Raw genomic sequence first — 25,321 nt, forward strand, 5'->3', positions numbered from 1 at the left:
CCATTCCAGAAAATTTTATTTTACCCTTTTCATAAGTTAAGTTTGGACCCTCCTAAACATTTTGCCCAAGTGTGGAAAAAACTGCCTGAAGATGCAAAGCACAATAAAATAATCTTATGAAAATAAACAAAAAATACCCGTTAAAACTACATTATCTTAGCTGGCAGCACGTAAAATCAGTAATTCATATATTTTTAAAAGTTGCATAGCTGCAAGATGATTTACTGATGATTAATTGCTGAGCAGTTTTATTTAAGAAGAAACAATGTATTTAATAAATTGCAATTCAGAAGACAATCCTAGATTCAATTTATGAAAATATAATTATATAACTTGATTTACTGTTTGGGCTGCATTCTGATCATGTTAAACCCTTGAAAAATATTAATATATTTTAGCTTTCCTATGTAGGAGTCTATTTTCCATTCTTGGGGGAAATATGGAAGAACTTGAGATCATGGTCTACATTCAGAGAATGCTTTACTGCTTGATTACACTTCTTAGTTTCACATTTAAGATTTTAATTTATAAGAAATAAATTATGTGATTTTCAATTTAAGAATAAATGAATGTAGAAATAATATGCTGGGGAAAATAAGAGACCCCAAACTAAAAAAAAGAAGAAAAAAAAATCAAAACACAACTAGTTGCGCAGCTCTAGAGAACTTAATACAAAGTAAATCAACTTTTAAATCAAGTTAACTTTGGCACCTGAATATAAAATGTTTATCAATATTACCTATGTAGATGACTATTAAGGGATGTGCAGCATTTTCAAAATCCCTGAGTGTCCTTTATGGGCATGTTTGGTACACTAAGTGCTGTGGTAATTGTCCTCTTCAGCAGGATTTCTTTTTTTTTTTTTTCCTGTATGATTGTCCATCTCTTGTAATACCGAGTCTCACAGAACTCAGATTTCTGGCTGAGTACACCTGTGTTTTTATTTTTATTTTTCCAGAGACAGATGTTCATATCCTCTAGGTTTTTCAAGCATCTTGAATACATAAGAAAACCTATAATACAGGAATCTGATGCTTAATCTGAAGGGTACTCAGGGCAAGATCTATTTACTTCAAACCATTCATCTATGCAGCCTTTATGATATATGCATAAACAAGGCAGTCGTGCTATATAGTATCTCCTTGCTGCAATTCTTCAAGGCATATTGCACATTCCCCAGCATCTTTACTCAGTACATCCTCATTATAGGTTATTCTTGGCTTTGTTAAACACATGACAAGATGCAAGTCCATTTCATCTGAGGATACAAATTTTGAGCATACAGCGCACTTAAATCCTCCAACCATGTGCGGCGAGAGGTGAGCAGGTAAGGAGCCATAACCAGGCACGGCCCGCCGGAGCCTCCGCCCGCCAGCGCCTCCGCCCGCCGGCTGGTCTCTGCCGCCGCCGTCCTCGGGGCTGCTGTGGACCGAGTCCTGCGAGCCATACGAGCCGCTGCTACTGCTGGGGATGCTGAAGGAGGGCTGTGCGGCGCGGGCCCCTGACGCCACGGTCCCCACGGCCCCGCCAAGGGAGCGGCTGCGTTGGGCCAACGAGGCCGCCGTGGCGCCGCCCGAGGCGCTAGGCTGGTGCGCCTTTCATGTGCCTTCTAACCATCTGTATTTCCTCTTCTGAGAACTGTTCATGTCTTTTGCCCATTTTTTGATTGAGTTCTTTGTCTTTTTTGTTGTTGAGTTGAAAAATCTCATTATATATTCTAAATACTAAACCCTTATCTGACATGTGGTTTCCAAATACTCTCTCTCATTGCATAGGCTGCCTTTTTAGTTTCTTGACAAAGTTCTTTAATGCACAAAAGTGTTTATTTTGAGGAGTTCCCATTTATCTATTTATTTCTTCAATGCTCATCCTGTGGGCATAAGATCTAGGAACCCACCTCCTATTACAATTCTTATGAGATATTTCCCTACGTTTTCTTCTAAAAGTTTTATCCTCTTAGCTCTAATGTTTAGGTCTTTGATTTTTTTTTTTTTTTTTTTTTTTTGCTTGTTTGGAAGAGAACTACTGAATTTATTTTCTAGAAGAAAAAGAGACCATTATACTGGAACATTTTTAACATGGTGGCATGCTCTTATCTTATAAACTACAACAAAAGCTGCTTGTAGAAACTATTTAATGAATATCTGCCCCTATTAAACAAGCAAGATATCTGAAATATTAGAGAAGCCAAATGATATGTGCCTTCATTTCTTTCTGTTACCTCCAGTTGCTAGCATACTGGCCTCTCACATAAATATATTTAACGTATTCACGTAGGTATCAATCATTGAATTGATGGGATCATATATTTGACCTCCATATAATGGTGCTATTTCTGCATGCCTGATCACTTTCTGGGTGTCATACAGGAAGAACATGCTGAAAAGAACCACTCCACCATAAATTGCCACTGAGTACAAGGTAGCACCAGCCACTGTGGTGGGTGGAAGAAACATAGATCCCAGTGAGGACACAAAGACAAGACCTAGGCCCACTTTCAGTGGTGCACCCATGTTCATAAACTTCTAACTGGGAACATATATGGCCACAATGGAAAGGCTGACCACAATACTAGCTGTATACCAAGTAGCTCTGATGAGAAGAGGGCCCCCAAGTATTGCTAGAGGAGGCACCACAGCACCCATCACATCAGAATGTAGCAACCAAACAAGATACTTTGGGCCAGGGCTCTGGTCATAGGGTGTGGTAGTTAGATTCAGTTGTCAACTTGGCCAGGTGAAGGTACCTAGTTCTGTTGCTGTGGACATGAGCCAATGGTACGTGAACCTCATCTGTTGCTCATCATATCTGCAGTCAGCTAAGAGGTGTGTCTGCTGTAATTAATGATGTTTGATTTCATTGGCTGGTGCTTAAATGAGAGAGCTCAATGTAGCATGGCCCACGCAGCTCAGCATACCTCATCTCAGCACTTGCAGCTCAGCCCAGGCCTTTGGAGATGCAGAAAGAAATCATCCCGGGGAAAGTTGTTGGAACCCAGAGGCCTGGAGAGAATGCCCGCAGAGGTCACCCTGTGCCTTCCCACATAAAAAAGAACCTCAGTTAGAAGTTAGCTGCCTTTCCTCTAAAGAACTAATGAAATAAATCCACTTTATTAAAAGCCAATCTGTCTCTAGTGTGTTGCATTCTGGCAGCTAGCAAACTAGAACATAGGGTATAGATCATACCAGCATTTCAGCTCCAATCATAGTTACAAAGGTTGTACCACCAATTGTAAACCAAGAGCCTCTCATCATGAACTTCATGAGAACAGGAGAGCTGCTCACTGCCAAAGCAGACAAAGCTGTTAAACCAATACTTCCTGCTAAGTACATGTAAGTAGAATGAATTCTATCCTTCACATACCAAGGCCAAATTACAGCCTTTTCAATAGCTCCAATCTCACGAGACATTCCCAGGACGTATTTCCAATGCTCCAAGACCAATAGCAGCCTATCCAGCAACAAACCATCTTCCCATCTGATCATTTTTAAGTATTTTTTTCTATTGATGGCTCCAATGGTGCATCTTTTAGTTCTTGGCCAGTTTTCCCATGCCAGATCCCAATTCTTATCCTGTGGGCATTCTCCTTGCTAGTTGTTAAGAGCCATTGATTCTTTGTGATGGAATTCCTCAGATCAGGGGAGGTATTGGTGAAAACTGGGTGGAAAACCCTGGAAGGCAGTGTCCAGAGACATGCAAACCTTGCTACTAGCATGATGATGGTGCAACAGGTTTACCAAGCTGATCTCGAGATGCTCAGTACTTGGTCACCTCCACCGTGCCTTCTCCTTCCAGGCCGCTGAAATGCACCACAGCTCAACCTTCCCTAATCTTCTGCCTAACACTTATTCCTTTGATCCATTTTGAGTTAATTTTTGTATAAGGTGCAAGATATGGATCTTCTTCCATTCGTTTGCATATGGATATCCAATTCTCCAAGCACTATTTATTGAAGAAGCTGTTCCTGTCCCAGGTGAGTTGGCTTGACTGTCTTATCAAAGACCAATTGTCCATAGATGAGAAGGTCTATTTTTGAGCACTCTATCAATTCCACTGGCCAGTATATTTATCTTTATGCCAGTCCATGCTGTTTTGACCAATGTAGCTTTGTAATAGGCTTTAAAGTCAGGTATTGTGAGACCTCCCAATTCATTTTTCTTTCTCATTTTTCTTAGCTATTTAGGGTACCCTGCCTGCCCTTCCAAATAAATTTGGTTATTGGATTTCCTGCAAAGTAAGTTTTTGGGATTTTAATAGGTATTGCATTGAATCTATAAATCAATTTGGGTAGAATTGACATCTTAACTATGTTTAGTCTTCCAATCTATGAACGTGGTAGACCCTTCCATTTATTTACATCTTCAGTAATTTCTTTTAGCAATTTCTTGTAGTTTTCTGTGTATATCCTTATTTAAATTTATTCCTAAATATTTCATTCTTTTGGTTGCTATTGTAAATGTAATTTTTTCTTGACTTCCATCTCAGATTGTTCATTATTAATGTATAGAAACACTACTGACTTTTGGGTCTTGATCTCGTAGCCTGCTACTTTTCTGTACTCTTTTATTACCTCTTTTTTTTTTTTTTACCACTTTGTTGTGGATTTGGGGGGGGTTTCAAAATATAATATTATTTCATCTGCAAACAGTGCGAGTTTTACTTCTTCCTTTCCAATTTGGATGACTTTTTTTTTCTTTTTATTGTCTAATTGCTCTGACTAAAACTTCCAGCACAATATTGATTAACAATGGTGACAGTGGAATCTTTATCTTGTTCCTGATCTTAGGGGTAAAACTTTCAGTCTTTCCCCATTGAGGATGATGTTAGCTGTGGGTTTTTCATATATTCCCTTTATTATGTTGAGGAATTTCCCTTCTATTCCTATCCTTCAAAGTGTTTTCAACAGGAAAGGATGTTGAATTTTGTGAAATGCCCTTCCTGCATCAATTGAGATGATCATATGGTTTTCCTGCTTTGATTTGTTGATATAGTGTATTACATTAATTGATTTTCTTATGTTGACCCATCCTTGCATACCTGGAATAAATCCCCCTTGGTCATCGGATTATTATTTTATTTTAATGTGCTTGTGGATTCCATTTGCAAGTGTTTTTTTAAAGGATTTTTGCATCTATATTCATTAGAGAGATTGGTCTGTAATTTTCTTTTCTTGTAGCATGTTGCCTGGCTTTGGTAGGAGGGTGATGTTGGCTTCATAGAAATGTGTTAGGTAGCTTTCCCTCCTCTTCAATTTTTTGAAGAGTTTGAGCAGGATTGGTACTAATTCTTTTTTGAATGCTTGGTAGAATTCACATATGAAGCCATCTGGCCCTGGCCTTTTCTTTTTTTGAAGCTTCTTGATGACCAATTCAATCTCTTTACTTGTGATTGGTTTGTTGAAGTCATCTATTTCTTCTTGAGTCAATGTTGGTTATTCTTGCCTCTCTAGGATGTTGTGCTTTTCATCTATGATGTCTAGTTTATTAGCAAAAAGTTGCTCATAGTATCCTCTCATTAACTCCTTTATTTCTGCAGGATCTGTGGTCATTTATGTCTCTTTTCTTATTTCTGATTTTATTTATTTGAATCTTCCCTCTTTTTTTTTATCATTCTAACTTAGGATCCATCAATTTTATTGATTGTCTCAAAGAACCAACGTCTGGTTTTGTTGATTTTCTTGATTGTTTTCATGTTCTCAATTTCATTTATTTCTGCCCTAATGTTTGTTGTTTCTTTCTTTTTATTTGCTTGGGGCAATTTGCTATACTTTATCTAGCTCTTCCAAGTGAATAGTTAATTCCTTGATTTTCACTTTCTTCTCTTTTAATATAGGATTTAAGGCAATAAGCTTCCCTGTTAGCACTGCCTTTGCTGCATCCCATAACATTTTTATCATCACATGACTGTATATTCATCACCATGATCACTTCTTAGAACATTTGCATGAATTCAGAAAAAGAAATAAACAGGAAAAAAAATCATACATACCAACCCTTTACCCTTCCCTCTCATTGATTGCTAGTATTTTCATCTATCCAATATATTTTAGCCTCTGGTTCCCCTATTATTTCTAATCCCCTTATCACTCCCTTTCATTGATCACTGGTATTTCAATCTACTAAATTTATTTTAACATTTGTTCCCCCTATTATTTATTTATTTTTAATCCATATATTTTACTGGTCTGTTGATAAGATAGATAAAAGGAGCATCAGACACAAGGTTTTCACAATCACATAGTCACATTGTGAAAGCTATATCATTATACAATCATCTTCAAGAAACATGGCTACTGAAACACAGTTCTACATTTTCAGGCAGTTCCCTCCAGCCTCTCCATTACACCTTAACTAAAAAGGTGATATCTATTTAATGCATAAGATTAACCTCCAGGATAACCTCTTGACTCTGTTTGGAATCTCTCAGCCACTGACACTTCATTTTGTCTCACTTCACTCTTTCCCCTTTTGGTTGAGAAGATTTTCTCAATCCCTGGATGCTGAGTCCCAGCTTGTTCTAGAATTTCTGTTCCACATTGCCTGGAAGGGCCACATCCCTGGGAGTCATGTTCCATGTAGAGAGGGGGAGGGCAGTGAGTTTGCTTGTTGTGTTGGCTGAGAGAGAGAGGCCACATCTGAGCAACAAAAGAGGTTCTCTGGGGATGACTCTTGGGCCTAATTTTAAGTAGGGTTAGCCTATCCTTTGTGGGGATAAGTTTCATATGAACAAACCCCAAGATTGATGGGTCAATCTATTGCTTTTGTTATCTCCACTGCTTGTGAGAATATCAGGAATTCTCCACTTGGGGAAGGTGAATTTTTCCCCTGCCTCATCATTCCCCCAAGGGGACTTTGCAAATACTTTTTTTATTCACTGTTCAAATCACTCTGGAATTTATCAGGGCATCACTCTGGACAAACCTACAAAATCTCATGCCCTACTCAAGGTTCCACGTACTTATGGTGTTCAGTTAAACTATCCACATAAGTCATATTAGGAACGCATCCCATAACTTTTGATATGTTGTGTTTTCCTTTTCATTTGCCTCAAGATATTTACTGATTTCTATTGTAATTTCTTCCTTGACCCACTGGTTGTTTAAGAGTGTGTTGTTTATTCTCCACAAATTTGTGAATTTTCTGGCCCTCTGCCTGTTATTGATTTCCAATTTCATTCCTTTATGATCCAATAAAGCATTTTGTATGATTTCAGTCCTTTTAATTTTATTGAGACTTTCTTTGTGATTCAGCATATGGTCTATCCTTGAGAATGATCTATGAGCACATGAGAAAAATGTGTATCCTGCTGTTCTGGGGTGTAATGTTCTGTAAATGTCTATTAAATCTACTTCATTCATTGTATTATTCAACTTCTTTGTTTCTTTATTGATCCTCTGTCTAGATGTTCTATCCATTGATGACAGCAGGGAAATGAAGTCTCCAACAATTATGGTAGAGGTGTCTATTTCCCCCTTCAGTGTTGTCAGTGTTTGCTTCATGCATTTTGGAGCACTCTGGCTCAGTGCAAAAATATTTATGATTGTTATGCCTTCTTGTTGAGTTGCTCCTTTTATTAATACAGTGTCCTTGTTTGTCTCTTTTAATTGTTTTACATTTGAAGTCTAATTTGTCAGATACTAGTATAGCTGCTCCTGCTATTTACTCATTGTAGTTTGCATAAAATGTCTTTTCCCAACCTTTCACTTTCAGCCTATTTTTGTCCTTGGGCCTAAAATAAGTCTCCTGCAGACAATATATGGATGGGTCCTGTTTTTTAATCCATCCTCCAGTTTATGTCTTTTGGTTGGAGAGTTTAATCTGATTACATTTACTGTTATTACTGTAAAGGCAGTACTTTCTTCTATTATTTTGCCTTTTATATTTTATATGCCATATCTAATTTTTTTCTCTTTTTATCTTCACTTATTGTCTTCATTTCTACACTCTTCTCCAGACCTCTCTCTCCTTCCTTTTAGTATCTGCCTGTAGTGCTCCCTTTAGTATTTCTTGCAGAGCTGGTCCCTTGGTCACAAATTCCCTCGGTGGTTATTTGTCTGAAAACATTTTAATCTCCACCTCATTTTTGAAGGCAATTTTGCTGGATATAGAATTCTGGGTGGCAGTTTTTCTCTTTTAGAATTTTAAATATATCATACCACTGCCTTCTCACCTCCATGGTTTCTGCTGAGAAATCCACACATAGTCTTATTAGACTTCCCTTGTATGTTATGGATTGCTTTTCTCTTACTGCTTTCAAAATCCTTTCTTTCTCTTTGAAATCTGACAGTCTGATTAGTAAGTGTCTTGGAGTATGTCTATTTGGATCTATTCTGTTTGAGGTATGCTTCACTTCTTGGATCTGTAATTTTATGCCTTTCATAAGAGATGGGAAATTTTCAGTGATAATTTCCCCCATTAGTCTTTCTCCTCCTTTTCCCTTTTCTTCTTCTTCTGGGACACCCACAACGTGTATATTTGCATGCTTCCCCTTGTTATTCAATTCCCTGAGATCCTGCTCATATTTTTCCATTCTTTTCCTGATATTTTCTTTTGTATGTCAGATTTCACATGTCTAGTCCATTCTTTTCCTGATATTTTCTTTTGTATGTCAGATTTCACATGTCTAGTTCACAAACCCTTTCTTATGCCTCTTCAAATCAATCGTTGTAGGTTTCCATTGGTTTTTTTTTTTCATCTTTTCTGCTGTGCCTTTCATTCCCATAAGTTCTGTAATTTGTTCTTTTTTTCAAGCATTCTATTTCTTCTTTTGTTCACCCAATGTCTTTTTTTATGTTCTCCCTCAACTTGTTGATTTGATTTTTGATGAGATTCTCCATGTCTGTTTGAACATCCTGAATTAGTTATTTCAATGCCTATTTGGAGTGTAGGTTTGTTTCTTTGACTGGGCCACATCTTCGATTTTCCTAGCATGACTCGTTATCTTCTGTTGGCATCTATGCATTTGATTTCCTTAATTAGTTTATTCTGGAGGTTGTTTTCACTCTTTTACCTAGGATTTTCTTGCTGGATGGCTTTTTCTCTATTGGTTCTTTGGCATTCAGTTCAACTTATTCTAGCATCTAGCATAGGTTCTTTTTTTTTTTTTAGCATTTCAAACTAAATTTATTTTAACATTTGTTCCCCCTATTATTTATTTTTATTCCATATGTTCTACTCATCCGTTGACAAGTAGATAAAGGAGCATCAGACACAAGGTTTTCACAATCATATAGTCACATTGTGAAAGCTTTATCATTATACAGTCATCATCAAGAAACATGGCTGCTGGAACACAGCTCTACATTTTCAGGCAGTTCCCTCCAGCCTCTCCATTACATCTTGAATAACAAGGGGATATTTACTTAATGCGGAAGAATAACCTCCAGGATAACCTCTCAACTCTGTTTGGAATCTCTCAGCCATTGACACTTTGTCTTATTTCACTCTTCCCCCTTTTGGTCAAGAAGCTTTTCTCAATCCCTTGATGCTGAGTCTCAGCTCATTCTAGGATTTCTGTCCCCCACATGGCCAGGAAGGTCCACACTCCTGGGAGTCATGTTCCACGTAGAGAGGGGGAGGATGGAGAGTTTGATTGTTGTGTTGGCAGGAGAGAGAGGCCACATCTGAGCAACCAAAGAGGCTGTCTTGGGGGTGACTCTTAGGCCTAATTTTAAGTAGGCTTGACCTATCCTTTGTGGGGTAAGCTTCATATGAACAAACCCCAAGACTGGGGGCTCAGCCTATAGCTTTGGTTGTCACACTGCTTGTGAGAATATCAAGAATTCAACTTGGGGAGGTTGAATTTTCCCCTATTCTCACCATTCCCTGAACGGGACTTTAGCATGGGTTCTTTATAACTGATCAGAATTTTTCAGTTATATGAAGCCCCCCCCCCTTTTTTTTGAGGAGGGTCTCCTCTTATATTATAGACCACAGCTAGATTTTCACAGACTAGACTGGCCCACATCTCAGGAGGAGAGAGTAGCCTGCATCAGTTTTCCCTGAGGGTGAGGCTCAGCAGATTGACAGACATTCCTACAAAGCCTCTGGACTCTGCTTTTTCTATTCTGCCCAGCATGTGACCCTTGACTGCCATGTTGCTTCCCACCAGTGATGTGATGACTTTAATTTCAGCAGATTCTGCTGCCATGGTCATAGTTGAGGGAGAGGTGAAGTTGTAGGTTGCCATTAATTGCTTCAGTTTTCCAGTCCCTGGGGCCTGAATTCCTTGAGAGAGAAATTCTACTTGAGCTGGGTGCACCTTTCTCTTGGGGAAAATACACCCTTTAGGGAATTAACTCCTTTCACCTGCCTAGTTGCTTTGTCTCTCAGACAAGCTTAATTCTGTCCTTGCCTGGAGCAGTACTGGAGCCTGAGAAGGGTTCCACTTCTATCTAATGAGAGTTCTGTGTAGGTCTCATTCAATCCAGCTTGTCCAGACTTGTGTATGCTGTGTGTCTGGCCACTGATATAGCCCCAGCAGTTGTTTTGTACTGTTCCTGGCTGTTTACTAGCTTCTCTGGAGGCTGAACTAAATTCCACACTTCACTAAGCCACCATCTTGCCCGGCTTCTAGGACAGACACTTTCTAAAGCTCCGAAGATAAATGACTCTCAGACTTTGAAATGGAGTTTTCCCTACAGGTTTTCAAAACTGCTTGGGGTTTTCCCCACGCTGCAGCCCAAGGCAGGTGAAGCCATGGGTGCCGCAACTCCGCAGCCACCACTGCAGCCACCCAGTCCCAGGAAGAGAAGTTAAACTTATAGAGAAATCTAATGGACAACCTCCACAGCAGGGATTAAAATCTTCTCTCCCTCTCCAACCATCTTGTGATATGAACTCCTCTATGACTTGCTCCAGTGGAACCAGCCTATGCCCCCATACTCTGTGTACTCTGAAAACAACATGTTCATTAATTACCAAAACTGGAGGCATACCCTGTGTTGGAGACATGCCCCTGCCCCACGTAGTTCCAAGGAGGATTTGACCAGACCATCACATGCATCTATGTACAATGTCTAAAAGAGATCCACATCCAGTGATTGAAGATTATACCCACTGATGACCATAACTGTGAGAACATTCAACATTTGTTAAAAATCTCCTACTTGCCAGACACACTGTGTGAGGCCCATCACATGTTTAGATCATGTGATCCTCATAAGAACTCTGCAAAGTGAAGTGTTAAATATTTTCCCGTCTAATGGATGGCAAAACTGAACTTCAAAGAAGTAAAACAGGTTATCCAAGGTCACCCAGTTTATAACAGGCTGATGCAAATGTGACTCCAGAGCCCACTCCCTTAACTGCTACACAGGTTACACCACCTTGGACATTAGAGAGAAGAAATGTCACTGGGGAAGCACAACACAGCCAGATGAAAGAGGATAGAACCTCTAACCAGAGGAGGCCATCATCACCATGCTTGGGAGAGGTGCAGCTGCATTGCCTTCAGATAGTAACAAACAACAATCCAAATGGAGTGCAGGTGCTGTAAAATGATTCAAAGCTATATCTTTGATCCAGTTCAAGTGCCTTCCCCGGGCTACATCAATGAAGTAAACAGTTGCAAGCTAGATGAAGATAATGCTGTTAAACTAAAAGGCCAACAGAGCAGTGAAGTCCTGGTGCATAAAAACGACCTTCAGAATGAGGGCTTGAAGAGAACTGAGAGCAGAAGCAGGACAGCTAATCCACAGGTGCCCTGCTGGCCTCCCCAAGGACCTGACCCTCAGGGGGACGGAGGGGGGCCCTGCACAGAGGGGACTGGTGGTGCCGTCGATGGTATCAACACTGTTGCTGCTTTGCAGCCCACCAGGAATCCCAGGCCCCACCAGGGTGACAAGGGCCCCTTGGGCAGTACTCCAAATGGCAATCACCCGACTCAACCCTTCATTGATGGAAAGAAACAGGACCAGGCACTGTTGGCTTTAGAAGAGACCTTAGTCTTCCAAAATGGAAACTTCAGGGTTCCTTCCAGGGAGGAAGCCATGCTGTGGAAATTCAAGACCATATCATTCAGATCCCAGCCCCAGATTACCCTCAACTTTGGGGCTCAGTAGTAGACAGTGTTGCTCATGAAGAAAGGGATTGTCTTTTCCAGAACCATGCTGATGATGAGCCCCTGGAGAGAATTCACCCCAGGTCAGGGGAGCATGGCTGGAACATGCCCTTCTCCATGAAGAGAAGCTGGGACTCATTAAATGAGGCTGTGAGATAGAGGTTTTAAGTGTCTACTTTAAGGAGTTGGGTCCTGCTCATGGTGCACCTGTGGTTGATACAAGAAATGGGCAGGAGGCTGCCTGTGGCTCCCACGGAGACCAGAATGGAGAGATAGTGGATGAGGATGCAGCAGTGGAAGAAGCCCTTGTGGCTTTAGAAGCTGCTACTGTGGGAGAAGATGTCGATGAGGCATATTAGGGTAGGTGGGTAATGCAAGCAAGTAAGCTACTGCCTGGACATCTATGAGCAGGTCGGGATGTGTTTGCTCCTTAGACCCAGGGCTGACACTCCACCAGCATGCACCTGGGCAGCCTGACCAGTGTTTACATCCAGCATCCCTTCTGTCGGTATCTGGGCCATACTGCTTCTTAAATATTTGGCACATCACTCTGTTGATGGGCTAACCTTCAGGACACTAGTATAGAAAATCAGAATGGGGTATTGTGCCCATGTCCAAAGCACATCTAGAAATTAAACAACCTGCTTGCCAACCCTCCAAGCTCCTGAGAATATCGGTAAAGATGTTCATTAGAATGCTCTGAGATCCAGACCCTTAATCTCAATGGCACAGAATCACAGAGCATTGCTTGACTGTCAATGCCTTATCTTGTTTTTCGAGCCAGACGTTGGTACCTACATGGAAAAGGTAAATATCCCAATGCAAGTGCCTACTGTATACCTAGTGCATGGCATACCTTCGGGGACAATAACCCAGGGAACTAATAACTAACATTTCATTTGACAGTGAGTTAAGCTCAGCAGCTTTCAGGGTGGAGCAGAAGTCACCAATAAACAAATGGTTAGTCTTTAGCTGTGATATTAAGATACATTGACCTTAATGCTTTTGTTGTTTTTGCATTATTACTTTTTAATCTCCTTTGAGATTGAAGAGGCTGGCCAAAATAATTCTTAAAACTACTTGTGTCATATTTGGGTTTTAAGTCCATGAGGTCTGGAATAGCGAAGTGATCTATGGAGTGTTTTACACTGTTAAATGTCTGGTTCTGATTAAAATGTAAAAAAATAAATAAAAATAAAAAAACTGCTTGGGTCTGGTGACCCCTGTGTTCCTTCCAGTTTCTCCCTATGGAAATGGGAATATGTATTCTGTGACTGTCTTTCCTTTGTATGTTGGCAGCAAATACTTCTGAGTTTTACAGGTCCAGAGTCAGAGGAGAATTTTGTCTTAGGACAGACCATGCCTGTAGCTGACTTTGATGAGATTTTTTACTCTTTCTGACTTTGTATTGCATTTGTATTGTTACTGAAATGGTTTAAGGCTTTCTGATATTGTTATGGAATGAATGAATTTTGCATTTGGGAAGAACATGTATTTGGGAGTCCAAAGGTGGAATGTGCCAGTTTGAATCTATTGTGTAATCCAGAAAAGCTGAGTTCTTTAATCCTCATTCAATGTTGCTGGGTGGTATCCTTTTTTATTGTTCCCATGGAGATGTGACCCACCCAATTGTGAGTGGTAACTTTTGATTAGATTGTTTCTATGGAGCTGTGTCTTCACCCATTCAAGGTGGGGTTCTTAAAGGAGCCCTTTAAGAGGGAACCATTTTGGAAAAAGGTTTAGTGCCCACACAGCCAGAGACCTTTGGAGATGAAGGAAAACACCCCTAGGGAAACTTCATGAAACAAGATGCCAGCCGAGAAAGCTAGCAGACCTTGCCATGTGCCCTTCTAGCTGAAAGAGAAACCCCAAACTTCATCGGCCTTTTCGAGTGAAGATAACCTCTTGTTGGCGCCTTTATTTGGACATTTTCATAGCCTTGCTTTAATTTGGACATTTTCATGGCCTTAGAATTACAAACTTGCAACTTAATAAATTCCCCTTTTTAAAAGTCATTCTGTGTTTGGTATATCACACTCTGGCAACTGTCAAACTAGAATGCCCAGCAATACCACTACTCCATATATACCTAGAAGGGCTGAAAGCCATGACACAAACAGACATTTTCACACTGATGTTCATAGCAGCATTATTCACAATTGCTGAAAGAAGAAAACAATCCAAGTGCCCATCCACAGACGAGTGGGCATACAAAATGTGATACATACATATGATGGATTATGCAGCAGTACAATGAAATGAGGTTATAAAGCAGATGACAAGATGCATAACCTTGAGGACATAATGTTATGTGAAATAACCCAGACACAGAAGGATAGATACTGTATGATTTTACTCTTATGACCTACATAAATGTAAATTCAGTGGCTTAAAATGTAGAATATATTCTAGAGATACACAGAAGCTAGATACGGGTGAATGGTTAGCTAAGGGGGTTGAACTTAAATGTATGAGAGTTCATAGAAGTGGAGGTAGTTCATTAGTGGGTTTGTAAGTAACATTGCCATATTAAAGCTGAGCACAATTGAAAGGGGTCATATAGAGCCATGTATCACACTGATTAACATTGCAAATATAAATAAGTTCTTGCATGAACTACTACAAAGGCATTAATCTCATAGAAAGAGTGAATGATAGAGGAGCATATGGGACAAACCACTATGGCATGCGATGCCTATATTTAATAGGAAGACAATAATAGTTCCACAGCAATACCAGGGGTAAATAATCAGAGGGGGGAGAGGAAAAGAGCTAAGGGGAAGCTTGGATTTTCTATTTGGTGAGGTGGCATTTACCTTTTTTCTCTTTTGAGCAAAGAAAATTGTGTAAATTGAGAGGGTTGATTGTACAACTAATTGAGGATAATGTGAGACATGGACTGGTGACTTTGGACATTATCCATGATGCCCAGTGCTTGGAGGTGGCTGAAGGATACCGAAAAGAAGCAGAGTAGTGAATTGTGGTGTACACATCTGATGGAATACTGCATGAATACAGAAAGGAACAAAGTCATGAGGCACCCAGTGAGGTTAATGAACCTTTGGGACATTATGTGGTACAAAATAATCTAGAAACAATAGAACAAATATTGAATGGTCTCACTTAGAAAAAACTTATAGGAAAATTGGGGCCTAGACTGTAAGCTCCTATAGCCATTACATTTAGTCAGAAGCTGTGTATTAGTTTGCTAATGCTACTGGAAATCAATATACCAGAAATGAAATGGCTTTATAAAGGGAATTTAATAAGTTGCAAGTTAAAATTCTAAGGCAACGAAAATGTCCAAATTAAGGCACCAACAAGAGATTGCATTCACTCAAGAAAGGCTTATATGTTTATAGCAGCAATGTTTTAGCAGCATTACTTACAATTGCCAAAGATGGAAACAGCTCAAATGTTCATCAACAGATGGACAGCTAAACAAGCTGTGGTATATACATATGATGGAATATTATGCAGCTGTAAGACAGAATAAAGTTATGAAGTATATAACAATATGGATGGACCTTAAGGACATTATGCTGAGTGAGATTAGCCAGAAACAAAAGGACAAATACTGCATGGTCTCACTAATATGAACTAACATTAATGAATGAACTTGGATAATTTCAGTTAAGAACAGAGGTCATCAGGAGATAGAAATAGGGTAGATATTGGGTAATTGGAGCTGAAGGGATACAGATTGTGCAGCAGGACTGATTGTAAAAATTCAGAAATGGATAGCACAACGCTACCTAACTGTAATACAATAATGTTAGAACACTGAATGAAGCTGAATGTGAGAATGATAGAGGGAGGAGGCCTGGGGGCACAAATGAAATCAGAAGGAAAGATAGATGATAAAGACTGAGATGGTATAATTTAGGAATGCCTAGAGTGTATAATGATAGTGACTAAATGTACAAATTTTAAAATGTTTCGCATGAGGAAGAACAAAGGAATGTCAATAATTCAGGGTGTTGAAAACAGATGGTAATCAATATTTTAAAACTTTAACTTATGTGTGAGACTAAAGCAAAAAATGTTTCTGTTTATATTTATATTTTGACTAGTGTATTTCCTATTATAACTTATGAGGACAGCTTAATTGAACACCATAAGTACATGGAACCTTGAGTAGGGCATGAGATTTTGTAGGTTTGTCTAGAGTGATGTCTCGATAAACCCCAGAAGGATTTGAACAGTGAATTAAAAAGTATTTGCAAAGTCCCCTTTAGGGAATGATGAGAAAAGGGGAAAATTCACCTTCCCCAAGTAGAGAATTCTTGATATTCTCACAAGCAGTGGGGACAACCAAAACAATAGGCTGAGCCCCCAATCTTGGGGTTTGTTCATATGAAACTTAACCCCTCAAAGGATAGGCTAAGCCTACTTAAAATTAGGCCTGAGAGTCACCCCCAAGAGAACCTCTTTTGTTGCTCAGATGTGGCCTCTCTCTCTCTCTCAGCCAACATGACAAGCAAACTCACTGCCCTCCCCCTCTCTATGTGGGACAAGATTCCCAGGGGTGTGGACCTTTCTAGCAACATGGGACAGAAATCCTAGAATGAGCTGGGAGTCAGCACCAAGGAATTGAGAAAACTTTCTCCACCAAAAGGGGGAAGAGAGAAGTGAGACAAAATAAAGTCTCAATGGCTGAGAGATTCCAGAGTCCAGAGGTTATCCTGGAGGTTATTCTTATGCATTAAATAGCTATCACCTTTTTAGTTAAGGCATAACAGAGGTTGGAGGGAATTGCCTGAAAATGTAGAACTGTGTTCCAGTAGCCATGCTTCTTGAAGATTACTAATTACAAGGTTACTAAGATACAGTTCAACAGTTTCAAGTACTTCCATCTAGCCCCTCCAATATATCATAAACTAAAAAGAGATATCTAAATAATGCATAAGAATAAGCTCCAGGATAACCTCTCAACTCTGTTTGAAATCTCTCAGCTACTGAAACTTTATTTTATCTCATTTATCTCTTCCCCCTTTTGTTCAAGATAAAAGGGGAGACATTTTGAAGAAACCTCAGATGCAGACACTTGGAGAACACTTGCATAAGAGCTGTCAGAGACATGGATTGTATCAGGATATAGCTTTCACAATGTGACTGTGTGATTGTGAAGATCTTGTGTCTGATGCTTCTTTTATCTACCTTATGGACAGATGAGTAAAACATATGGATTAAAAATAAATGAATAATAGGGTAACAAATGTTAAATAAATTTGGTAGCTTGAAATGTTAGTGATCAATGAATGAGAGAGGTAAGCAGTATGGTATATATGAATTTCTTTTTCTGTTTTCCTTTAATTTCTTTTTCTGAATTGATGCAAATGTTCTAAGAAATGATCGTGATGATGAATATATACAATGATGTGATAAAAAAAGAATGTTCACATTGTATGTTGATTGGTTTTATTAATAAAAATTTTTTAAAAATAAAGAAAGGCTAATGCTTCCCTCTGTTAGCTGGGAAGATATGTGGCTGGTGTCCACTGGTCCTTGTTCCTGGTTCCATTGGTTCCAGCTTCTAATGTCACTGGTTTCCTCTCTAAGTATCTGTGGGCATTCAGTTAGCTCCTCTGGGACACAGCTCTGGGTTCTGGCTTGCTTAGCATCTCATCCACTGGGCTCTGTCTGTGTCTATGCATCTTCACTCTCTGTCAGCTCTCTGAGCATCTCCGAACATCCGTGTCTCTGACAGTTCTTATGCAACTGTTCTCCAAGTGTCTGCATCTGAGGTTTCTTCAAAATGTCTCCCCTTTTATCTTGAACAAAAGGGGGAAGAGATAAATGAGATAAAATAAAGTTTCAGTAGCTGAGAGATTTCAAACAGAGTTGCGAGGTTATCCTGGAGCTTATTCTTATGCATTATTTAGATATCTCTTTTTAGTTTATGATATATTGGAGGGGCTAGATGGAAGTACTTGAAATGTTGAACTGTATCTTAGTAACCTTGATTCTCAAAGACAATTGTATAACTATAGCTTTTACAATGTGACCATGTGATTGTGAAAACCTTGCGTCTGATGCTTTTATCCAGAGTATGGACTGCTGGGTAAAAAAAAAAGGGACAAAAATAAATAACAGAGGGAATAAGGGGTAAAAAAAGTTGGGTAGATTGAAATGCTAGTGGTCAATGAGAGGGAGTACTAAGGGATATGGGATGCATGAGTTTTCTCCTTTTTTCTTTTTATTTCTATTTCTGGAGTGATGTAAATGTTCTAAAAATGATCATGGTGATTAATACACAACTATGTGATGATATTGTGAGCCATTGATGCTATACTTTGTATAGACTGTATGTGCATGAAGATATCTCAGTAATAATTTTTAAAAATATTTTCCCTTTTAAAGGACTCCAGTAAACTAATCAAGACCAGTCTTGAATCAAAGGAGTCACACTCCATCTAATCCAAAGGTCACACCCACAATTGGGCACACCACATCTCCATGGATATAATCTAATCAGAAGTTTCTGCCTCACAAGATTGCATGAGGATTAAAGAATGGCTTTTCTGGGGTACATAATAATTTGAAAACAGCAAATTTCCCCATCTGGACCCAAAAATAGATACTTTTTTTTTCCATATACAAAATTCAGTCACTCCATCACAATATCAAAAAAGCCTGAAACCATTTCAGTAACGATAGAAACACCATACAATATCAAAAATCTCATCAAAGGCAGTTACAGGCATGGTCTGTTCTAGGGTAAAATATTCGCCTCTGGCTTTGAACCTGTGAAACTCAGAACAAGTTGTCTGCTGTCAATATAGAAAGGAGAGACAGTCACAGAACACATGTTTCTGTTGCCATAGGGAGAAATTAAAATGTAAACAGAGGTCACCAGATCCCCAAACAGTTCCAAAAACCTTCAGGGCAAATACCATTGGATTTCATAGTCTGAGAGTCATTCATCCTTGGGGCTTTAGAAAGCAGCAGTCCCACCCTTTTCAAGGGTCTGTGCAGTGGATTTCCTCTCTCCAAATGCTGGGATGAGGATTGCAAGACTGGGGTTCATTGGAGTGACCACCTTTTTCTCAGTTCCACCTTCTTCAAACATCAGGGCAGCACCCAGAATCTCTGCCATCTCTGGGGCATACTCTCAACCCCTCCAGAACAATGGGGGTGGCAGTCAGGCTCCCCCCAATACCCAGCTTATGCACTCCACCCTCTCTGAGGTCTGGGGCAGCACAACATTTCCGTAGCAAGGAAAAGGAAGGCCTGCCCTATGCCGCTGGGGCAATCTCATCCTCTCCACATGGTTGGGTGTGCCCAATCTCCTGGCTTGATATTTATTGGCTCCAGACTTTAGCTTCCATGGTTCTGCTTCTGAAGTGATTTTTCTTCAGTTTGTCCCTTTCCAGCCCCTTTTAGTCCAGACTGGCAGCATTCATTCCATTTATACAGATCCCAAAACACTCTTGTTGATTTTCTATGCAGTATACTGGGATCATGCCCATCAGACAAAAGGATCTTCCCCAAATCCTTTCTGGGTAATACCCTCTCAAATCCTCACTTGTCCTGTAGTGGCTGACTGTTTCCATGTTTTGTTAAATCCTCATATGTGACACCACTATTTGGGGTCTCCCTTTCTGGAAGCCCAGAATTTTCCAGACCATCAATTTCTGGTTCGTTTGTATCCAACAGTTCAGTTCTCAGCTTATCTCTTTCCTGTCACATTTTACTATAAGCTGCATGGAGCAGCTAGACTGTATTTTCCACATTTAGTTTGGAAATTTCTCCTGCTAAATACCCAAGTTAATCACTCTCAAATTCAGCCTTCCATCCACAAAAAATGCCTTCCTTTCAGTTTGCACAACATTCCTCATTTCTGTCTAAAGCCTTATCAGAAGTATCCCTACAATCCACATTTCTACTAGCAGTCTCTTCAAAGCATTCTAAGTCTTCTCTATCAAGCCCCTCACTACTCTTCCAGAATCTTCCCCTTGATCATTTAAAAAGCTGTTCCGACATGCTTGGTATTTGAAAACCACAGCAGCACCCCACTTCTCCAGTACCAAAATCTGTATTCATTTGCTAATGCTGCCAGAATGCAATATATGAGAGATGGAATGGCTTTAAAAAGGGAATTTAATAAGTTACAAGATACAATTCTAAGGCCATGAAAATGTCCAAATTAAGGCACCAACAAAAAGTTACCTTCACTCTAAAAAAGCTGATCTTATCTGGAATACCTCTGTCAGATGGGAAGACACATGGGTGGTATCTGCTGGTCTCTGTTCCTATTCCATTGCTTCTGAAGCCAGTAGTTTCCTCTCTAAGCATCTGTGAGCATTCGCTTGGCTCCTCCAGGACACAACTCTGGATTCTTGCTTGCTTAGCTTCTCATAGGAAGGCACATGGTAATGTCTGCTGGGTTCTGCCTGTGTCTAGGCATCTGCTCTCTCTGTTGGCACTCTAAGCATCTCCAAACACCCATGTCTCTGTCAGCTCTGAAGCAACTGTTCTCCAACCATCTGCATCTGAAGTTCCTTCAAAACATTTCCCCTTTTAAGGAACTCCAGTAAATTATTCAAGACCCACCTTAAATGAGTGGAGTCACATCCCCATCTAATCAAAAGGTCACACCTACAATTGGGCATGTCCCATCTCCTCACGGATAATCTAATCAAAAGTTTCTACCCTACAATATTGAATCAGGATGAAAAGAAATGGGTGCCCCCACAAGATTGAATCAGGATTAAAACATCACTATTCTGGGGTACATAATAGTTTCAAACCATCACGAGCTGTAAATATTATTTCTAGATTTTGAGATGCGTGCTATATATGTATAACTTGGTGATTCCCTGGACATGTGGGTACCTGTGTGACACCTAAGACTCACAGTTGGAGTTCTGCAACTCTGGAAGTCAGTATTACTACTTACAACAACTGTTACAGAAACTGAAAAAGAAATCAGCCTTCAAATACAGATAAGAACAAAGCTGATCTGGTGAGGACTAGGGTAAATCAGAATACAAGGTAAAGGATGACAGTGTCTCTATTTTAGAACTTCACCTACTGTATGCGACCAAAGGAAAAGAGGTATGTTCTATCCATAACCTAACTTTTCTGTAGCACATAATCTAATTCAACCTACATGGATACCTCATTTAAACAATCCAAATACATAACATCCAGAATTGGAATGGGCCTTGTAATTCTGCATTGCTTAATGTATGCCCAGATATATCCCAGAGTATGTTGAGCAGATAATTAAAAAGTATTGGTAACTCTAGGATCTATCCTGTAACCACTTGTTGAAGAATGCTTTGAAAGCTATTGCTTTTTTATTTCTTTGCTTTGTATATATGTTATTCTATGCAATAACAAAAAAAAGATGTTTTCTCAAATATTGGGACTTCCATCTCACTAGGCCAAGCCCTTGGTCTTTAGGCTTGCTCTTATGAAGCTTATTTCTATAGAGGAGAAGCTAAGCCTACCTATAGTTATGCCTAATATTTACTTTCAGAAAACCTTTTTCATTGCTCAGATGTGACCTCTCTCTCTCTAAGTCTAGCTCTGCAGGGACAATCATTACCTTCCCCACCACATGAGACATGATATCCAGTGGTGAAAAATTTCCCTAGCAGCATGGGACATGATTCACAGGGATGAACCTATCCCTGGTACTGTGGGATCAGCAACACCCTCCTATCCAAAAGGGGGAAAAGAAATGTAACAAAACAAGATGTCAGTGCTTAAGAGAGTTCTAATAGAGTCAAGAGGCTATTCTGGAGGATACTCTTAGGCAAGCTTCAGCTAGTTATTGCTAATTCCCAGTTTGCCAAAACCATTTCTATTAACCCTAAAGAACACCTAGGGCTCTATCTGAGATTCTACAAAATTTTCAAGCACTAAGATTACTTTCCAGAAACCTACAACCTCCAGATATTTCCTAGGCCAGATAAGTCCTGAAACACAGAGGCGCCAGCCTCTCCAAGAATATCGACTAGTTCTATCCACCTATCCCATATTGTTGACATCCCTTTCCAAAATGAAAAGGTAGAATGGGCAGAGCCCAAATACCTAAAGATCGGGAGAAAGATCAAAGAAGAAGGTAGAGTTATGACAGAGAAGATAGGATTTAACAAATAAGGATGACTGCTGAATCATTATACTGATATTTCTTTTCATCTCCAGTGTCTTGGAGCACCTAGAAGGAAAAATCTGAAATTGTAGAACTGAGACTATTCTAAATTCTCAAATCTGTTCTCTAAGTACTTGCTACAATGTACTTCAAAATTTATTGCTTTTTTGTATATAAGTCTTTTACAATAAAAAAATATTTTTTAAAAATATGGTACTGACACAAGGACAGACATATGTAGCAATGGAATTGAATTGAGAGTTCATAAATCAACCCTCACATTTATGGACAACTGATTTTTGACATGGGGACAAAGATCAGTCATTTGGGAAAGAATAATCTCTTCAACAAATGGGGCTGAGAAAAGTTTATTCATATGAAAAGAATAATGGCAGACATCTACCTCACACTATATATAAAAATCAACTCAAAATAGATCAATGGCCTAAATATAAGAACTAGAACCATTAAACTCCTAAATGAAAGCATACGAATGCACCTTGAGGTCCTTCTCATAGGCAATGATTTCTTAGTCTTTAAATGCAAAGCATAAGCAGCTAAATGAAAAACAGATATATAAGACCTCTTTAAAATGAAAAATATTTCCATATCAAAGGGCTTCATCATGAAAATAAAAAGTGTACACAATGGGAGAAAACATTTGGATTCTATATATCCCATAAGGATTTAAAGTGAAGAATATATTAAGAATTCCTACAACTCAACAATAAAAAGACAAACAACCCAACTAAAATAATGGGCCCAAGTTCTGAGCATTTCTCCAAAGATACACAAATGGCCAAAAATCACATGAAAAGATTCTCAACATCACTAGCTATTTGGGAAATGCAAATCAAAACCACAATGTGATACAGTTTCACACCCACTAGTATGACCACTGCTTAAAAACAAAAAAACAGAAAATAACAAGTATTGTAGAGAATATGGAGAAATAAGAACACTCATACTGTAGCACAAAAACCAGGAATGAGGCCACAGGCCTCCAGGAACATCCCATGAAATTAGAACAGGCCAAGACTAAGGATCCATAGTTTTGGGAAGAAGGTTTTATTTTCTATGGCCATAGGGGCAACTGAGTAGCCTCTGAAAGTCTGAGCCCCCAACAAAAGGCAATCTTAGCTTTTATAGACTGCATTACATGCTAGAGAGAAGGTAAGCTCAATATGGCCACCGGCAATATTAAAGAAAAGCAAGTGGTTAATTTAAGGCGCAAAACGGCTTACAGAAGCAGGATGAGCTGTTAGGGAAGGGTCCCCATCCCAGGTGTCTCATTTCACTTGCCCACAGTTTCACCCATTCCTGAAGACTAGGAGAGGGGGTTTCTATCCCAGGAATGTGTCTTATCTCACTTTTGCCTGCAAGTTTACCTGCTCCTGAAGATCAGGAGGGGGGGGCTTGGGGGTTTTCCACAGAGAAGGCAGCTGAACCAGAAGAAGGGAGGGAAAGGCCTGCCTGCTTTAAACCTGCTTGCTACATTACATTGTAGGTGGAAATGTAAAATTGTGCAGCCTCTGTGTAAAATAGTTTGGTAATTCCTCAGAAAGTTAGAATTACTGTAAGACCCATCAATCCAGTTTCTAAGTATATACCCCAAATAATTGAAAGCAGGGCCTCAAACAGATGTCTGCAGACTGATATTCATAGCATCAGCATTCACAGTAGCCAAACAATGGAAGGAGCCCAAAAGTCCATCAACATATGAATGGATAAGTAATATGTGGTATACATATGCAGCACAGTATCATTCAGCTGTAAAAGAGAACACAATTTGGATGACCCTTGAAGACATCAAGTTGATTCAAATCAGTTAGACTTAAAATTGTTAATATTGTTTTCTCTCACTTATATGAAATAATTAGAAAAACAAATTCATTTACTCAAAAATTAGAATACTGATGATATTTTGAATTACTGATTATATATGTAGAACAGAATGACCATATGTTAAGAATGTTTGTGTTTTTTTGTCATTTTTTTTAATTTAAAAATTAATTTAAAAAAATTAGAATACAGTTTTCCAGTTCCTGTGGTGGGGGTAGGGAATGAGTAGTTAATTTTAAATTGGTGTAGAGTTTCTATATTGGGTGATGGAAAAGTTCCAGCAGTGCATAATGGTGACAATAGCACAGAAGTATGAATGTGATTAATAATCAATGAATTATATATTTGAATGTGATTAAAGGGGAAATTTTTTATCATATATATGTATTACTACAATAAAATGAACTAAAAGGACTGTGCAACACAAACAGTGAACTCTAATATAAACTGTGAACCATGGTTCATAGTATATATTGCTTCATCAGTTGTAACAAATCACTACACTAATGGAAAATGTTAATACTATGGAAATTTGTATGTGTGAGGTTCGAGTTGGTAACTATTTTTGGCACTATTTTTCTGTCAACCTACAAGTTCTCTAATAAAAATTAATTGAGATGAATTTCTCAGAATTTATATAAACAGATTATCTCATATTAAATCCCATCTACTACCAACCCGTAGATAAATAAAATCTCCTATTAGGAAAGTTATAGTGAAATTGAAGAATGCTAGACAATTAAATTGAGAAAAATATTTTAATAAGTTTTGGAAAGAAAGCACAGATTACTTTAAAAATAACAAGAATGATATTGATTTTACTCCTTTTTTTAAAAGCAGTAATAGGTACAAAAGACAATTGATTGGAGACTTCCATTTCATTTAATGGATGCTTATGTCATTGGGAGCAATAGCTAACAGAGGAAAGATGGATAAATACAGCAAATATCCATTTGAAATCATTGGCACTCCAATAAATCATTGAAGTAAAACAGGTTAATATTTGAAAGGATACGGAAGCCCAGATAAGTGTACCCAGCAATTGTTCCTGTTTTTCACAGAGATGCTTTTAAATTTTTGATGAATTAATTGACAGTCTGAGAAACAGAATAGTACCTCTCAAAGCACCTCAGGACTAGGCAGTTCAAAACTAGAGTACAGGGCCTGACAATGGTGGAAATCCTGGCAAATATTCCATACTTTAATATGGGACCACATAGAGCTACTCCTTAAAAATAATGGTTAAAGATGTAGTGGAGAGGCTGGAGGAAACTGCCTGAAAATGTAGAGCTGTGTTCCAGTAGCCATGTTTCT

At 39.0% G+C, this 25,321-nt stretch overlaps 3 pseudogenes; 1 reads left to right on the top strand and 2 right to left on the bottom strand.

Annotated features, from left to right (window-relative positions):
- Positions 1–716: 716 nt before the first annotated feature.
- LOC143671951 (E3 ubiquitin-protein ligase ZNRF2 pseudogene) lies at positions 717–1,598 on the bottom strand (annotated as a pseudogene).
- Positions 1,599–2,204: 606 nt separating this feature from the next.
- On the bottom strand, positions 2,205–3,715 carry LOC143671126 (growth hormone-inducible transmembrane protein-like; annotated as a pseudogene).
- A 7,761-nt stretch (positions 3,716–11,476) lies between these two features.
- On the top strand, positions 11,477–12,419 carry LOC143670306 (PDCD10 and GCKIII kinases-associated protein 1 pseudogene; annotated as a pseudogene).
- The last annotated feature ends 12,902 nt before the right edge of the window (positions 12,420–25,321 follow it).

Source organism: Tamandua tetradactyla, chromosome X, assembly GCF_023851605.1.
Source record: "Tamandua tetradactyla isolate mTamTet1 chromosome X, mTamTet1.pri, whole genome shotgun sequence".
NCBI classification, from domain to species: domain Eukaryota; kingdom Metazoa; phylum Chordata; class Mammalia; order Pilosa; family Myrmecophagidae; genus Tamandua; species Tamandua tetradactyla.